Source organism: Miniopterus schreibersii, assembly GCF_964146895.1.
Source record: "Miniopterus schreibersii genome assembly, chromosome: 15".
In the NCBI taxonomy this organism is placed as follows: domain Eukaryota; kingdom Metazoa; phylum Chordata; class Mammalia; order Chiroptera; family Miniopteridae; genus Miniopterus; species Miniopterus schreibersii.
The window spans coordinates 27,086,464-27,102,111 of record NC_138115.1 but is presented as its reverse complement, the minus strand read 5'-3'; the positions used below and the strand labels follow the sequence as shown (position 1 = coordinate 27,102,111).

General features: G+C 39.4%; 1 protein-coding gene across 2 annotated transcripts in view; it reads right to left on the bottom strand.

Moving 5' to 3' along the window:
• Positions 1-14,661, bottom strand: part of PIK3CB (phosphatidylinositol-4,5-bisphosphate 3-kinase catalytic subunit beta) — a 144,944-nt gene extending 130,283 nt beyond the window's left edge. The window contains exon 1 of one of the 2 annotated variants that reach the window (XM_081160466.1): positions 14,410-14,661. The gene's annotated coding sequence lies outside the window, so the exon portion shown is untranslated. The remainder of the gene's footprint in view (positions 1-14,409) is intronic. The other variant, XM_081160465.1, reaches the window with a different exon arrangement.
• Positions 14,662-15,648: the final 987 nt, after the last annotated feature.

Here is a 15,648-nt window from a genome sequence, read left to right as displayed (position 1 = left end):
CTTAACCTACACCTCTCACCCTCACTCTCTCCTCTCAAGCTATATATGGCCTTTTACTTTCTCCAAGATGCCAGGGTTCCTCCCACCAGAATATTCCCATGTGCTATACCACCACATCCCACCTATCCTAGGCATTCTCAGTAATGTCAAACCCAATGTTCCCTTTTTTAAAATAACAAATATTTTGTAACATCCCCTTTACCATTCTGAAATAAAATCTGTAGATAAGACAAATTAAACATAATTTTAAATAACCACATATATGTATATGTTATATAGAGTCCTAACTATATTATAAAGGAGGAATAAAGAGCATAATTTAGTAAAAAATAATATATAAGCTAATAGTAAGTTCTCTAGTACAATTACTTTGGAAGGGACTGGAGCAGCAGAATACTACTGTTTTTTATACTCTTGGAGGACTATTTAACCATTCAAACAATATAAATGAAAGTATAACTCTAATTTAAGAAAACAACAAAAAACTAGGAACTAAAAAACCAGAGTTCCAATATCAGCTTTGCCAGTGACAAGTCTAACGTCACTTCTAAATTTTTATTTATTTTTTTAATTTAAAGTCACTTCACCTGTCTGGCCCTCAATTTTAGCCTGGGTGATGAGAGCAGACAAGACTGTCACAGTCCCTGGGAGGTGATCAAGCAGGTGGTACTCCAATCTTACTCCACCACAACAGCAGCTCAGCTATGATTTATTTATACACTGCAGCTAGCATCTGTTTATATAAGACTTCTCTATTACTTTTTGTATTATAAAAGGGACTGTTGGCAGTTTCTTATACAACTAAACATGCAATTACCCTATGATCCAGCAATTGCTCTCATGGGCATTTATCCCAAAGAAACGAAAACTTATGTCCACACAAAAACCTGTGTTCATACAAAAAACAAATGTTCAACCCTGCTTTATTTGTAATGGCCAAAAACTGAAAACAATCCACATCTTTCAACAGGTAAGTAGTTAAACTGTGGTTCATCCATCTCGTGGAATTCTACTCAGCAATAAAAAGGAGCAAACTATTAATACATGCAACACTTGAATGAATCTTCGGGAAATGGTGGCAAGTGAAAAAAAAAGTAATCTCACCTGGCTGGCGTGGCTCAGCAGTTGAGCATTGACCTATGACCGAGGAGATCGCAGTTCGATTCCTGGTCAGGGCACATGCCCAGGTTGCCAGCTCAATCTCTGTGCAGGGGTGCCGGAGGCAGCCAATCAATGACTCTCTCATCATTGGTGTTTCTATCTCGCTCTCTCGCTCTCTCCCTCTCCCTTCCTCTCTCTGAAATAAGTAGACATATTTTTTTTTAAAAAAAGCAATCTCAAAAGATTATATACTATATGACTTCATTTCTGTAACAAATTTGAAAGGCAAAATGGAGGACAAATTAGTGGCTGCCAGGGGTTAAAGACCAGAGGGAAGTGGAAGGTGGAAGGGGTGGGGGCGCTAGAGGTAGGCGTGGTTATAAACATGCAACACAAGGGGTCCTTGTGGTGTTGAAACTGTTCAGTGTCTTGACTGGAGTGGTGCATACAAAAATCTACAGAAATGATAAAAACTGTATAGAACTTAATACAAACACACATATAAGTCCAAAGAAAACTGGGGAAATCTGAATAATGTTAGTGGGTTATATAAATGTCAATATCCTGGTTATGATACTATACTAATTTTACAAAAGGTTACCACTGGGGAGCAGCGAGTCAAGTGTACAAAGAATCTCTCTGTATTATTTAATACAACTACACAAAAATCTAAAATTACCTCAATCAAAATTTCAGTTTGCTCAGTTAGTTGGAGCATCATCCCATACACCAAAAGGTTGCAGGTTCAACTCCCAGTCAGGGCACATACCTGGGTTTCAGGTTTGGGGCGCATGCAGGAGGCAACTGATCAATATTTCTCTTCTCCCTTCCTCTCTCCCTAAAAATCAATAAGCTACTATTTAAATAAGTAAATAAATAAATATGCAGCAAAATGTTAACCAGGTGATATACAGAAGGCAAACCTAGGGCAAGGATAATCTCCTGATTAACAGCCCTATACTTAGCAGAATACATTTACCAATGGAATTGAAAAAGGAAACAGAAGTATTCGGCAATAAAAAGGAAGTATTGATACATGCCACAATATGGATAAACCTTGAAAACTTTATGCTAAGTAAAAGAAGCCAGTCACAAAAAACTGCATATTATATGATTCCATTTATATGAAATGTCCAGAATAAGTAAATCTACAGAGACATAGATTAGGGCTGGGGGCAAGGATGAAACTGGACAATAGCTAAAAGGTAATAAAAATTTTCTAAAATTTACTTTGGTATGGTTGCATAACTCTGAATATACTAAAAAAACACTGAACTGTATATTTTTTAATTTTTTATTTATTGATTTTTAGAGAGAGAAACATCAATTTGTTGTTCCACTTAATTACATATTCATTGGTTGACTCTTTTTTAAAATTTTTATTTAAGGACTTGAGAAAGAGAGAAATATAGATTTTTGCTGTTCCACCCATTTATGCACCTCCTGGTTGACTCTTGTATGTGCACTAACCAGGGATCGAACACAACCTTGGCATGTCAGGACAATGCTCTAACTAAATGAGCTACCCAGCCAGGGGCTATTTTCAAATCCGAAATGAATGCAAACGAATAGAGACCTCCATCTTATTCACCTATGCATTAACTGCAGTACAGGTATAATACTACTCAGTGTAGAAGACAGAACAAATACAAATTTTTAAAGTTTTAACAATACTTAAACTAAACAGTGTAATTAGTGTCCATTTTGTTTAATTTTGTAGCACCTTATAGGTTATCTTTTAATCTTCAAAATAGTTGAATTTTGTTACTTTTTAATTACATGCATTTATTATATTCACCTTTTGTGTTGAATACATTATTCAGAATTCAAAAGCACCCTACCACTCAATTACTTCAGTTAACCCAGGTTCCTCCTCCCAGAGCTAACCAATGTATGCCAGTCTATGGAGTATCCTTTCAGAAATACTGCACTTATAAAGCAAGCAAATACATATATTATACTGCCTTTTTTTTTTTCCCTAATAGTAATTGTAGAGCGCTAGATCAGTGTGGCTCAGTTGGTTGGGGTGTTGTCCCATACAACGAAAAGCTGCAGATTTGATTCCCAGTCAGGGCACATACCTGGGTTGTGGGTTTGATCCCCAGTCAGGGTGTGTGTGGGAGGGTGGCCAATCAATGTTTCTTTCACACCGATGTTTCTGTTTCTGTTCCTCTCTCTTCCCCCTCTCTTTTTCCTTTCCTCCCTTCCTCCCTCTCTCTCTCAAATCAATAAGCATGTCCTCAAGTGAGGATTCAAAAAAAAGCAATGGTAGAATTCTACACATGCTGTGGCCATGTCTTTTTTTTTTTTTAACTTTACCCATTTATGTGACATCAGTACATAAAAACTTTCCTCATTCTGTTTTATAGCTACAGAGCATTCAACCATATGGTTGTGCTACTTTTTAAAAGTCAATCTCCTACTGCTGAACTTTTAAGTTACTTCAAGAATTTTGCTATAAATAACATTTTTAAAAACCTTAACTGGCTGCCTATTACCATAATCTTTTGAATGAATGAATAACAAATAAACTTGTACATGCATTATTTTGCAAGTGTAAGTATACTATAGGGTAATTCCTACAAAAAGGTTAATGGGTAAAAGAGTAAGTGCATTCATAACTTTGATACTGCTAAACTGCCCTTCTTAAAAGTTGTACCAATTTGTACTTTCAGGAACAATGTATAAAAATATTTTTCCCCCAATCCTATTCAAAAGTATTAAAATATTTTATCTTTACCAAGCTGACAGGTTCAAGTTACTTCAGTGTCATTTAAAATAATTTGGGCTTTTCTTTTTTAATATTTTTAAGTTATTTATTTATCTATTTACTTGAGAGAGAGAGAGAGAGATTTGTTTTTCCACTTATTTATGCATTCATTGGCTGATTCCTGTATGTACCCCAACCAGGATCAAACGCACAACCTTGGTATATCTGGACGATGTTCTAACCAACAGAGCTACCGACCAGGGAATTTGAGTTTTTCTTATAAGTATTTCACTATGTAAATCTACCCCCAAAATGCTACTTTTTAAGATTACATTTTAAAGCAAACATTATTGTTACTGTCAATAATTTATGAAGATTTCAAAAAGGATTGGGTTCCTTAAAACTTTTTTTCTTCACTGAAATCAGATCCCAACCTTAGCATACAACTAAATGTAGCAAAGTGCAAAACTTCTTTAATTCATTAAATAGCTCATTTTCAAAATGTATAACTTCAGTGTCTTCAAGTCTCCATGCCCAGTAATGAAGAAGTAATGAATATTTTTACTTTTATAACTACACAGGCCTCTTCTATAGAAACCACTGCATATAAATTAATCCAAAATTAGTGATTAGCTCAAAATAACCACTGGAGTGGGCTCCAGTTAGGCAGAAAAACCTGTATGTCCCATGCGTCTCCTTCTGTGTGTCTGAGTCCTATTAATGGCTGATGTAATGTTAATGCTCACATTCTTTTCTCAAGTGAATGTGGAAAAAAGAAAAGGCCAAATAGTATAATGATTCTCTATTCACTCTTTAAGATAAAGATCAATAACCAGTTTACTGGTTCATTTAGTCAAAAGTAAATTTATGTCTAATTCTTCTATTCTCAATACTTTAAGATCAAGCTTAGCCATGCTTCAATATACTACCCAAACATATTACCTGAACAGAAAGAAAGAAAGTATTTTGAGTTTTCTTATTTGAAAACTTTGGAGCCCCGGCCGATGTGGCTCACTCGGTTGGGAGTCGTCCCATGCATCAAAAGGATGCTGGTTCAATTCCCAGTCAGAGCACATGCATGCATTGTGGCTCAATTCCTGGTGGGGGGCATGTAGGAGACAGCCGATGGATGTTTCTCTCTCACATCAATATTTCTCTCTCTTTCCCTTCCTCTCTCTCTAAAAAAAAAAAAATCAGTAAAAATTTTAAACATTACTAAAAAAAAGAAAGGAAACTGTAAACATGATCTACACAAGCTTTTTGAACATCTAACTAGGTCATACATTGTGTACTTTTGTTAGTTACACATATATGACAAACCACAAAACCATAGTCTTTATAATTCTAAAACCAAGACAAAAGGAAAACCTTATTGTATATTCGAAATAAAGGCATACTACATCAAAAAACTAATTCATTGTTTAACTCTTAACTCTTACCCATAAAAGTGGACTACAGTCATATAAACTTGGTTCAAGAGTAATGAGAGAGCATGGCTGGCATGGCCCAGTGGTTGGGCGTCAACCTATGAATCAGGAGGTCACGGTTCGATTCCGAGTCAGGGCACATGCCCAGGTTTCAGGCTTGATCACCAGGGTAGGGCATGCAGGAGGCAGCCAATCAATGACACTCTCTCATCACTGATGTATCTTTCTCTCTCTCCTTTCCTTTCTCTGAAATCAATTTGATTTAAAAAAAAAAAAAAGAGAGAGAGAGTAGTGAGAGAAAGAAAGTTAATTGTTAAATGACTGGAAAATTGCTTCCTGTTTCCAAATACACAGGTACTGAAATGAAAATAGTGATTACTATAATAATAAAAAAATAACACTTTAAGCTTATATAATCTCTTTCAAACTCCCTCTGAAAGACCCAAAAAATAAAAAACTACATTAGACTATCATTAAAAGCATAAATTCTAGAGTCAAACAGACCTGAGTTTGAAACCTGACTCTCCCAATTAAAAGGTGTGTGCCACTTGGCACACTGAACTCCAAAAGCTTCAGTTTCCTCATCTCTAAAATGACGGTATCATTAAAAACTTCATTACAAGTTTGTTATAAAGATAAAATGAAGTAATATAGAAAAAACACTTAGCATAACCTGACACATAAGTAACTATGTTAACTATTGTTACCTATAGTAAACCACACAGATGAGTTTCCTAATAGGCTATAGTGACAGCTTTAAATGACAAAAGAACATAAAAGGAAGCAGGTAACAATACACAGAATTAAAGAAATCACTGATTAAAAAATAACTCCCTGGGGCTCAAGGATAAAATGGTGAATTCTTCATAAGTTAAAGGTAAAACTGCCCTAGCTGGTCTGGCTCAGTTGTTAGAGCATCGCACCCGAGGACTGAAGGGTCTCGGGTTCGATTCCGATCAAGGGCACATACCTCGGTTGCAGGCTTGATCCGGCCCAGGTCAGGGTGTGTGCAGGAGGCAACCAATCAATGTGTGTCTTTCACATTGCTGTTTCTCTCTCTTTCTCCCTTCCACTCTCTCTGAAAAGCAATGGAAAAAATATCCTCTGGTGAGGATTTAAAAAAAAAAAAAGGAAAAATAACTGAATAATTGTTGCTGGTCGGTATGACTTATAAAGTTCTCTAAAAAATATTTATATAAACATAGACATATAGTCCTTGTAGAAAGAATGAGGGCCTAAAACCCAGAAGCCTCTTAGTTAAGAAAAATATTAGCACTAGAATGGTGGGTGAAGTATATCAAGATTTAAAACAATTAATGATTTCCAATGAAAAGGTGAAATTTCCACAGCCATCAAAAGGACAAAAGTGAAATAATTTCAAATGATCAAACCTAGTCCAAACCAACAACCATCATACTCCTATGAATTTTTTCTTATGCTCACAGTACAAAAAACAAGCATGTTAAGAGAATTCTCATTATTTCTCCTCAGGACATCCTGCCAAAAAGTTAACCATAATGAATCTTAATTAAGAGGAATGACATCTATATAGCTGATAAATACGAAACCTAACTTTTGAAAATATACAACTACAAAGGTAAGTTTTACCTCACAAATTACAATTTTTGTTTGGATAACATAATGGCAGAAATTTGTAATGATTTATAAAGCTAGAGGAAAACACTGATTTTAAAGTATCTGAATACAAGAAAGAATATAAGTGGGGGGGGGATACAAGTGGATCCTAGAGCAAATTAAGGATCCACTTGTATCCAACGATGTATCACTGGAGGCAAAAATGACAAAACTGAAGCTGTCCCACACTTCAGGCACATCATGAGAAGAAAATAATGCTGGGGAAAACAGAAGGCAGTAGGAAAAAAAGGAAGACCAAATATAAGATGGGTTGACTCCATGAAAGAAGTCATAGGCATGAGTCTACAGGAGCTGAGCAGTGCTGCTGAGGACAGGACAGGATGCTGATGTGGAAATCACTCATTCAGAGTCACCAGGAATAGCATGTGGCATGTAACACAAATACTCAGTGGCATGTAACACAAATACAGGACCTACACTAAATCAAGAGTTCAAGAGCAAATCTTTTTTTTTCTTTTTTTTTAAATATATCTTTATTGAGTTCAGAGAGAGAGAGAGGGAGAGAGAGATAGAAATATCAATGATGAGAGAGTCATCATTGATCAGCTGCCTGCTTCACACCCCCACTGGGGATCAAACCCACAACCCAGGCATGTGTCCTGATCGGGAATCAAACCACGATCTCCTGAATCCTAGGTCGCTGCTCAACCGCTAAGCTACACCCACCTGAGCAAGAGCAAACCATTTTAAATGACCATATTTCAACTATTTAATAGAAATTAATTACTGTGTAACTACGTGTAACTTGAAAGTAGTAGTTAGTGGCCTGGCTACAAAAACTGAGCATCTCTATTTCGAAAAGCAGGTCTTCTGTTCATTCCTATGAAAACTGTCAATATATTGAATTAAATAACCATTAAAGACAAGTTCAAAGTGCATTAAATTTAAAACTCTGACAATCTGAAATCTCATTATTTAAATCACAAAAGTTCAATCATTTACGCTAGTAAAGTACAAATGTCTCAAAATGGAGTATGACCTCTGGTTGACGGTCACCTCAAATTTCTTCCAGTGGCTCAGCAGGTAAGGAATTCATGGAATTCAGGTCTTCAAGGTCTAGTAAGCACTGTGGTTAAACCACCCAGTCAACACCAAATTATGTGGGGCAATGCCTGATGATTATCTAACTCCTTTGACGCCTCCCATCTTTTCACTACTTCACAACTAACATTACTTCTAAATGGTAAAAGTAGATATGAAATTAGTAAATATTATAAATAAGTTATTAGAAATGAAAGAAAAAACTACAGTCAGGAATGTGGGTAAACTGCAGTTTAAATAAAGCTTCTGAATTACTCAAGGATTTCTTTTAACCCACGTAATCCTCCTGAAGGCATGGCTAATCAGGATCACATTTCCCTTGAAGGCAAATGAGCATTTGCTTGGTGGTCTCCCCAGTGGCCGGAGCAACGAAGGATGACAAACTACAGGGTCAGCAATGCAGCAGTCTCTCCTGGGTTCGAACCAGAGTATTCTGAGCTACAGACCTGGCTCTAGCAATACCAGGATATAGAGGACTATCCAGATTAACATTATTTCAGCAATAAATATTCCCAAAGGGTCAACTAATAATAACCTCAGGTGATCTGCTTTAAGTATTTGAGGAAATAAGTAAATATCCATGCTTGGTGAAGAGGTAGGGAAAGATAAATCCTGAAGCCAGGATTTTTTCAGGGGAAGGATTTGTGAATTTCCTGAGGAAATGATGGAATTTCTAGATTAACTGCTTTAGGCTGGAACCAAGTTAATAGGATAATGGAAAGCTATACTTGCAATACACTTTATACAGGTAACATACCTCCCCCTCAACTCCTAGGAAAGTTGAACACCTAAAACTCTTAAGTGCTAGAATAAAATGGATAGACTAGCAGAAGTAGCAATGCTAGAGACGAGACAGACCAGGGAGAAAAACTGAAACTTCACTGCATAATCCTTTACAAAATTAATCTCTACTTTACTCCGTGATAGCAGTAAATGGGAATTCTGGGTTTACTAAAGAGAGATGAGATAATAGGATATGTGATGAGGTCCATTATGATTTTATCACAGACTTAGCCCCCAAATTTCTTTGTTAGATGGTCCCTATTATAACCTGACATCATGAGACTTGCATCACTTGACAGGTTCCAAAAGTTATAATTTTTAACTTAAAGCCTTTATAAACATTCCTCCATCTGCAAGGTTAAATATTTTATTCCATGTAAACCCACTATGAAGATTGGAATTCTCTCATTTATATTTCTAAAAGAAAACCAACAATTAGGTTGATTCATTAATTATCCACTTATTCCAGTTCTGACATATTCTATACGTGAGAAATTTTCTCTTTAAAAAACAACGAAGTCCAAGCATTAAGAATTGGGGGGAGGTGACTACAAAGGGGTAAGATAGGGGAATTCTTTGGGGTGTTGGAATTGTTCTGTATACAGTTAGTTATGGTAGTTATAAGAATCTATGCATGTGTCAAAATTCACAGGGCTATACAGGAAAAAAGTGAACTTTACTGTATGTAAAATTTTTTTAAATCAATGTCACTCCCCTTTTAGAAATGTCTTTTTATTAAAATCTCTTTAGCCCTGGCCAGTGTGCTCAATGCCCAGTTAAAGCGTTGACCTGCACACCAAAGAGTCATAGGCTTGATTACCAGTCAAGGGCACGCACCTGGGTTGCAGGGTGGATCCCTGGCCCTGGTAGGGACCCAGTGAGGGTGCATGCTGGAGGCAACCAATCTATGTGTCTCTCTCACATCGACATTTCTCTCTTTTTTTCTCTCTCTCTCTCCCCCCCTCCCACCTCCTTTCACCCCTTCCACTCTCTCTAAAAATCAATGGGAAAATGTCCTCAAGTGAGGCTTACCAAAAACAAACAAACAAATCTCTTTAGTCATCTAAAAAGAAATGTCTACTAATTCAGAAAAAGAAAGGTCTACATTAGAGATATGCAATCTGCTTTATCAGAGCAACTAGAAGCTGACTAATACCCAATCATATATCAGCTCCCTTTCATCTTCCCTCTTAACTAGAGGCTTGTGACTCAGAATTATTTAACCTGGAGATAACATTAAGACAACCATAGAATATATGGGAAAACAACTTAAAAAGGAAGTGCACCAGTTTGATGCCACTCCAATGGCTGAAAAATCCAAGACTACAGACCTTAATTATGAGAAAATAAAAAGGCCTTTTCAAGAAAAGGACAGCCCTGCCCTAGCTGGTATGGCTCGGTTAGACCATCATCCCGTACACCCAAAAGGTGGGGGGTTAGATTCCCAGTCAGGGCACATACCCAGGTTGCCAGGTTCCATCTCCAGTCAAGAGGCCGTGTGGGAGGCAACTGATTGATATTTCCCTCTCACATAAATGTTTCTCTGTCTCTTTCTCTATCCCTTCCTCTCTCTGAAATCAATAAAAAATGTTTTAAAAAAATAAAAGAAAAATAAAGAAAAGGATAGCCCTGGCTGGATAGCTCAGTTGGTTAGAGTGTCATCCCAATATGCCAAGGTTTAGGGTTCAAGCCCTGGTCAGGGCACATATAAGAAGCAACCAATGAATACATTAAAAAGTGGAACAAATCGATGTTTCTTTTTCTTTCTTTCTCTCTCTCTCTCTGTCCCTCCCTCCCTCTCTGTCTCTAAAATCAATTTTAAAAAATAAAAATAAAGCTGATTTCTGGATTTTTAAAAAAATAAATAAAAGGATAGTTTGCTCTCCCACAATGTATTCTGACATTGCACTACACAGTAGGCTCACAGACACTCCTTAGAAAAATAGTCCATACACATCCGGGAATGGAGAGGGGCAGAGGGGAAAGTATCCAAGTGTCAAAATTTGGGAAGGGAAGTGAGGTAAAAGGGCTAAGAGGGAAGCTGTCCCACATAAGTCTCAAAATCTCTATTTTCCCTTATCTTCCTTTTCTCTTCAGTCAATATTATTCCTCTAATCTAGGATTTCCTCCTCCATGTATTTTTCCTATACTTCTACTTTGACAATGGAATTGTACACTTGTAATTTTTCCATACCCTTCTTTGTTCACATACCTGCTAGACAGTTTTTAGGGCTAAACTCATTCTCAGGCAGAGGGAAAAAAAATCCTGTTTTTTGCCTCTTTCTACAACATGACAAAGATGTCAAATGAGCGGTTAATAGAAACCAAGTAATAGGGATTTATCCCCAAGATATAGTAAGCTAGGACAACTTCAAATCAAATGGTTCAGAGGATATATACAAATGCATGTGCACACACTCGCAAGAGGTGGGGGAGAGTCTCAGATTTTTTTTTTTAAATAGTGTAATTGAAATAAAAATATTTGCTCTCTGTAAAAATTCCAACTGCTACACTAAAGATTTGTTATACAATATTAGATCAAACTACCCCATTCTAGAACCAATCCCCTCCAGTTAATATCAAAATTCAATGCCTCAAAATAACAAAACAGGATGGAAAGCTTGTTTGGTTCCGTATTTGCAAAAACACTAATGATTCAGTACACAATGAACAAAATTCACATTTGTTTTGTTATCAGTGGCTTAAGGTCTAAATGCTTAGCCTTTTCAGGAAGTACAGTATGTTAATGAAGACTGAGGGAATAAGGGTATCTAACTGAGTAACTCTAGGCCCTCTGATTACTTCCTTATTCACACAAGTCTGAGGCCAAAGAAATGTAAAGTGTGTTCAGTACATGATATACTTGGAATCAGAATATTTTATAATTTATTTCATTCACACATTCATTCATTCAGCATTAGTGGAATGTTCCAATCACTGTTCTAATTAATGAAAACAGCCCAAGAAGACAGAGAGATCCCTGCCATCAGCTTGCATGCTGGAGGAAAAAGACCATAAAGAACAAAAAAAAATTTAAGAAAGATAATTAGCTGATAATGCAGGTAAAGAGTTTGGATTCACTTCTTAGTATAATGAGAAGCTATATGAGCAGGAAAGTAAGTAAAGATCAGTCTGACTGCTGTTTGAAAAAGGATTATAGGAGAGTAAGACAAGAGGCAAGGAGACTAGTTAGGAAGCTACTACTCAGTAAGAATTGGGGCAGTGAAGATAAAAACAATAAATGATTTGGGATATATTTTAAGGTAAAATTGACCGATTTTGCTGGTTACTTGTGTGGTAGGGGAGGAGGAGTGAAGCAAATGAATGAATTAAGGATGGACACCAGATTTTTAACTTAAGTGAGGTAGGTGGAGGAGGGGGGCAGAGGGGTGTTCCTATGAAATGGAGACTGCTGGGAAAGGAATAGGTTGAGGAATGGAAATCAAGAGCTCCACTTCGAACATGTTAAGTTTACGATGCCTACAGACAAAGTGAAGATATCACGTAAGCAAGCAGGAGAAATCTGAAGTTCAGGACCCGAGATAACAATCTGAGACTCAACAATGTATTGATAGTATTTAAACCACAGGGCATGTATGATAGGATCATCCAGAAGGAGTACAGGTAGAAAAAAGTAGAGGGGCAAGCTTGAAAACCCTGAGGCATCAGAATGTTTGAATTCAGGAAGAGAAGGAAAAGTCAACAAGAGAGAAAAAGAGTAAAGAGAATGGCAAATATAATATCCTGGAATATCCTTTATATGTATAATAAACACAATTCTCTAGTCCACCACCACCCTCCCAACCTGCTGGTGACACACACACTCAAAGTCCATAAATTTAAAAAAAAAAAAATTGAGGCCCAGAAAGACTGAGTGACATCCCCAAAGCCCCAGATATTTGGGACCCACGTCCAGGCCTAGAACCAAGATGTGACTTCTGACCCCTAGCCTTTTCACAGTAGCTAACAGTGCTTCTACTGTTGGGTTCACCAGTCTAAAGATAGACAAAAGGGAAGATCATAATTTAGGAAATACATAATTAGACTACAAGGAAGAACATAATTTAAATTATAAAGTTCACTTTAACTATTTTCTATGTATTTTGTTCACATTCACAAAGCAAGTTGGATCAAAAGCCTTTATGAATGAGTGGCTAGAAAAATCAGGAAATATAGGCAAGAGGGGCAAAACGGCAATAAATCAAAACCCAACTCAACTTTTCCACTTCTTAAAAAAAACCTGAAGGTAGAAGACCCTCATCAGAGCAACACAGGGAGTATAAAACAAAAGTTTTTTGTTTTTAGTCATTTTTGCTTTAGTGAATACAATTCCAGTTTTAAAGCCTAAGAGTTCTACTTTGTTGTAGACTTGCCCCCTGAAACTAGGTTAAGATTTTTATCCTGAACATCCTCTCCTATGCTACATTATCATGACTTCAACAGTTCTGCTTTTACCATAAAAATCTTAGAGCATAGCATAAAAATCCCCAAATGATTAATGAACTGCTGAGAATTCTGACTCGTTGAAGATGATTTAATTAGGAATCATATTTCCAAACATTCATTCAGTGCTTCAAAATAAGTACTCATCTAATTTAATTATGATGACTTCACCAGACAATAACACTACCCACAATGATGTTTACAAAAGCACTTGTCACTCCCTTCGGATGTAGCAATGCAGAAAAAAGGAGTCTGTTTCCATATTCATCGTGTGTTTATACTCTGTAACAAGTGACAGAGTCTAAGTGCCACTTAAGATTATTTAAACAGCAAAGCACTTCAAGTTTGTGTGTCCCGCCATCTTCCATCCTAAATGAATCCTAAATTCGCTGGGTTTTATTTCAGCAACAATTCCCACTCGGTACGTGAGACAGGTATTCCAAGGCAACCCAAGCAAGGGACTACAGGATTCTAGGGTAAGACTAGAGGATTCTAATGCCACTCCAGTATTAAGCAATTCCAGTGGAGGTTACTTCAACACCAGAGTAGTTCCGAAATAATGTGCCCCCCAAACGTACGCGCGCAGCCAAGAATCAGCAACAGCTGACAAGATGATGCACCAGGGTTGCTCCTAATAGCCTACCATTTACCGATCACTAGCTGTTCGGTCTTGCACACCTTCCAATCCTATCCTCACAAGAAGCCTGTGAAGTACGTATTATTATTCCCATTAACAAAGCACGACACTTTGGCCCAAGGCCCCAGGGCGGATGAGTGGCGGCGCTAAGATTTGAAAACACGACCATACCCAAACAGCCCAGGATCCCTGCCCCTAAAATACACTTCTGCGCAAAAAGGCACCCGAGAGTCGGGAGGCTTTGAGGCTGACCATGTAGACGCAGGGGGCAAGGACACTGCCTCTCCACAGAGGTTCCCCTCAGGAAAGCGACCAACGGCGCCGGCGGCCCCGGGCTCCCAGCTGCGTCTCTGCGGCGAGAGGCCGGGAAGAGCCGCTCACCTAGGAGAAACCCGGAGGGCCGCAGCTGAGCGAGGCGCCCCCGCGGGCCGGCGGGCGGGAGTCCCCCGAGCCGGGAGGAAGCGCGGCGCCGGCAGCGAAGTCCCCGGCACCACAGGCTGTGGTCAGCAAGAGCGAGCCGCCGGCCCGCTCGGGGGCACCTCAGCGGGCTGCCGCGACCGCGCCGCCCCTCAGCCGCGCCGCATATCCGGGTCGCGCTCCGCCACACTCACCTGCCAGGCGCTCCGCAGCCGCCGGCTCCAAGCTCCGGGTGCGAGGTCAGCAGCCCAGACCACCGCGACCGTCCAGCTGCGCCGCCCCCATTCCGTCTCTCTCAGTCACCTCCCGCCTGCCCCGCGCGGCGCTACACTGTCCTGCTGCCCACTGCCATGGCCCGCCCCGTTCCTCCGAGGCCGCCGCCGCCGCCGCACCGACCGACGGAGCACGCGCGCGCCGCTGTCGTGACCGCGCCCGCGCGTGCGCGCGCGGCTACCCCGCCCCGTGGTCCGCTCGGGCCAATCCGGGGCCCCGCAGCCGCAGCCACAAACCTACGGGACGGGACGGGCGGGGCCGGAGACCGGCGACTCTGCCGCCCGGTCTTCTCCGGCTGGCCACCGGGTAGCCCCGCTGCTGCGCTGTGGTCGTGCTGCAGACTGTGGCTCCCGAAGGTCCGCAGGCTCGGGAATCCCCAGCCAGCAGCTGGGGAGAGATGCACCTCCTGCGCCGACCTTCGCAGCCACCTCCCGAGAGACCCCCGTGTCCCTGGGTCTCCTTGCCGGCCGTCTCTTCGCAGTTCCTCTCCCTAATTCCGTTCTGCGACTTTGAAAAGATACCTCGGTTCCCGAGCGCAGGCAGTACTTTGCTTTTACCCCTTCCCCTCTGTCTCCCGGTCGTGCGGCTGGGAACACTAGGTCAGCTGCCCCACAGCTGGCCCTCCATTCCCTGCAATGCTAATGGTCATAAAAGAAAAAGTTTAGCCTTCCAGGCTCAAGATTCTTTTTCTGTATGTTCATTTTTGCGGTAACAGCAGCTAACATTTGCTGCAGAGCCTTATGGTTTACCCAGCCGTTTGTCAGACCTTTATCTCCTGTTATCTTTTACCTCACCGGGAAATTTCATGGCTCTCTTAGTGGCACACTCGAATTTCACTTACTGAAAACCAATATTTTAACTTACTGTAAAGCTATTTGTAAAGTAATTGTAACTTACTACTATAATAGCTCAGGCAAATAGTTGAGTGCTCTGGGAGAGAATCTAGAAGTAGAACCTAATAAAGCAAAGGTGGCAAACAAGCCGATGATAAAGGAATTATTTGTTCGATAACTGATCTTGGTTTAATTGACTATTCATAATAAATCAAAAGTAGAACCATGCCATATTCAAAAATAAATTCCAGAAGAATTAAAGATCTAAAATATACAAATTAAAAACTTAGAGAGAATTTTTTAAAGAATAGTAATATCACTTTAGCG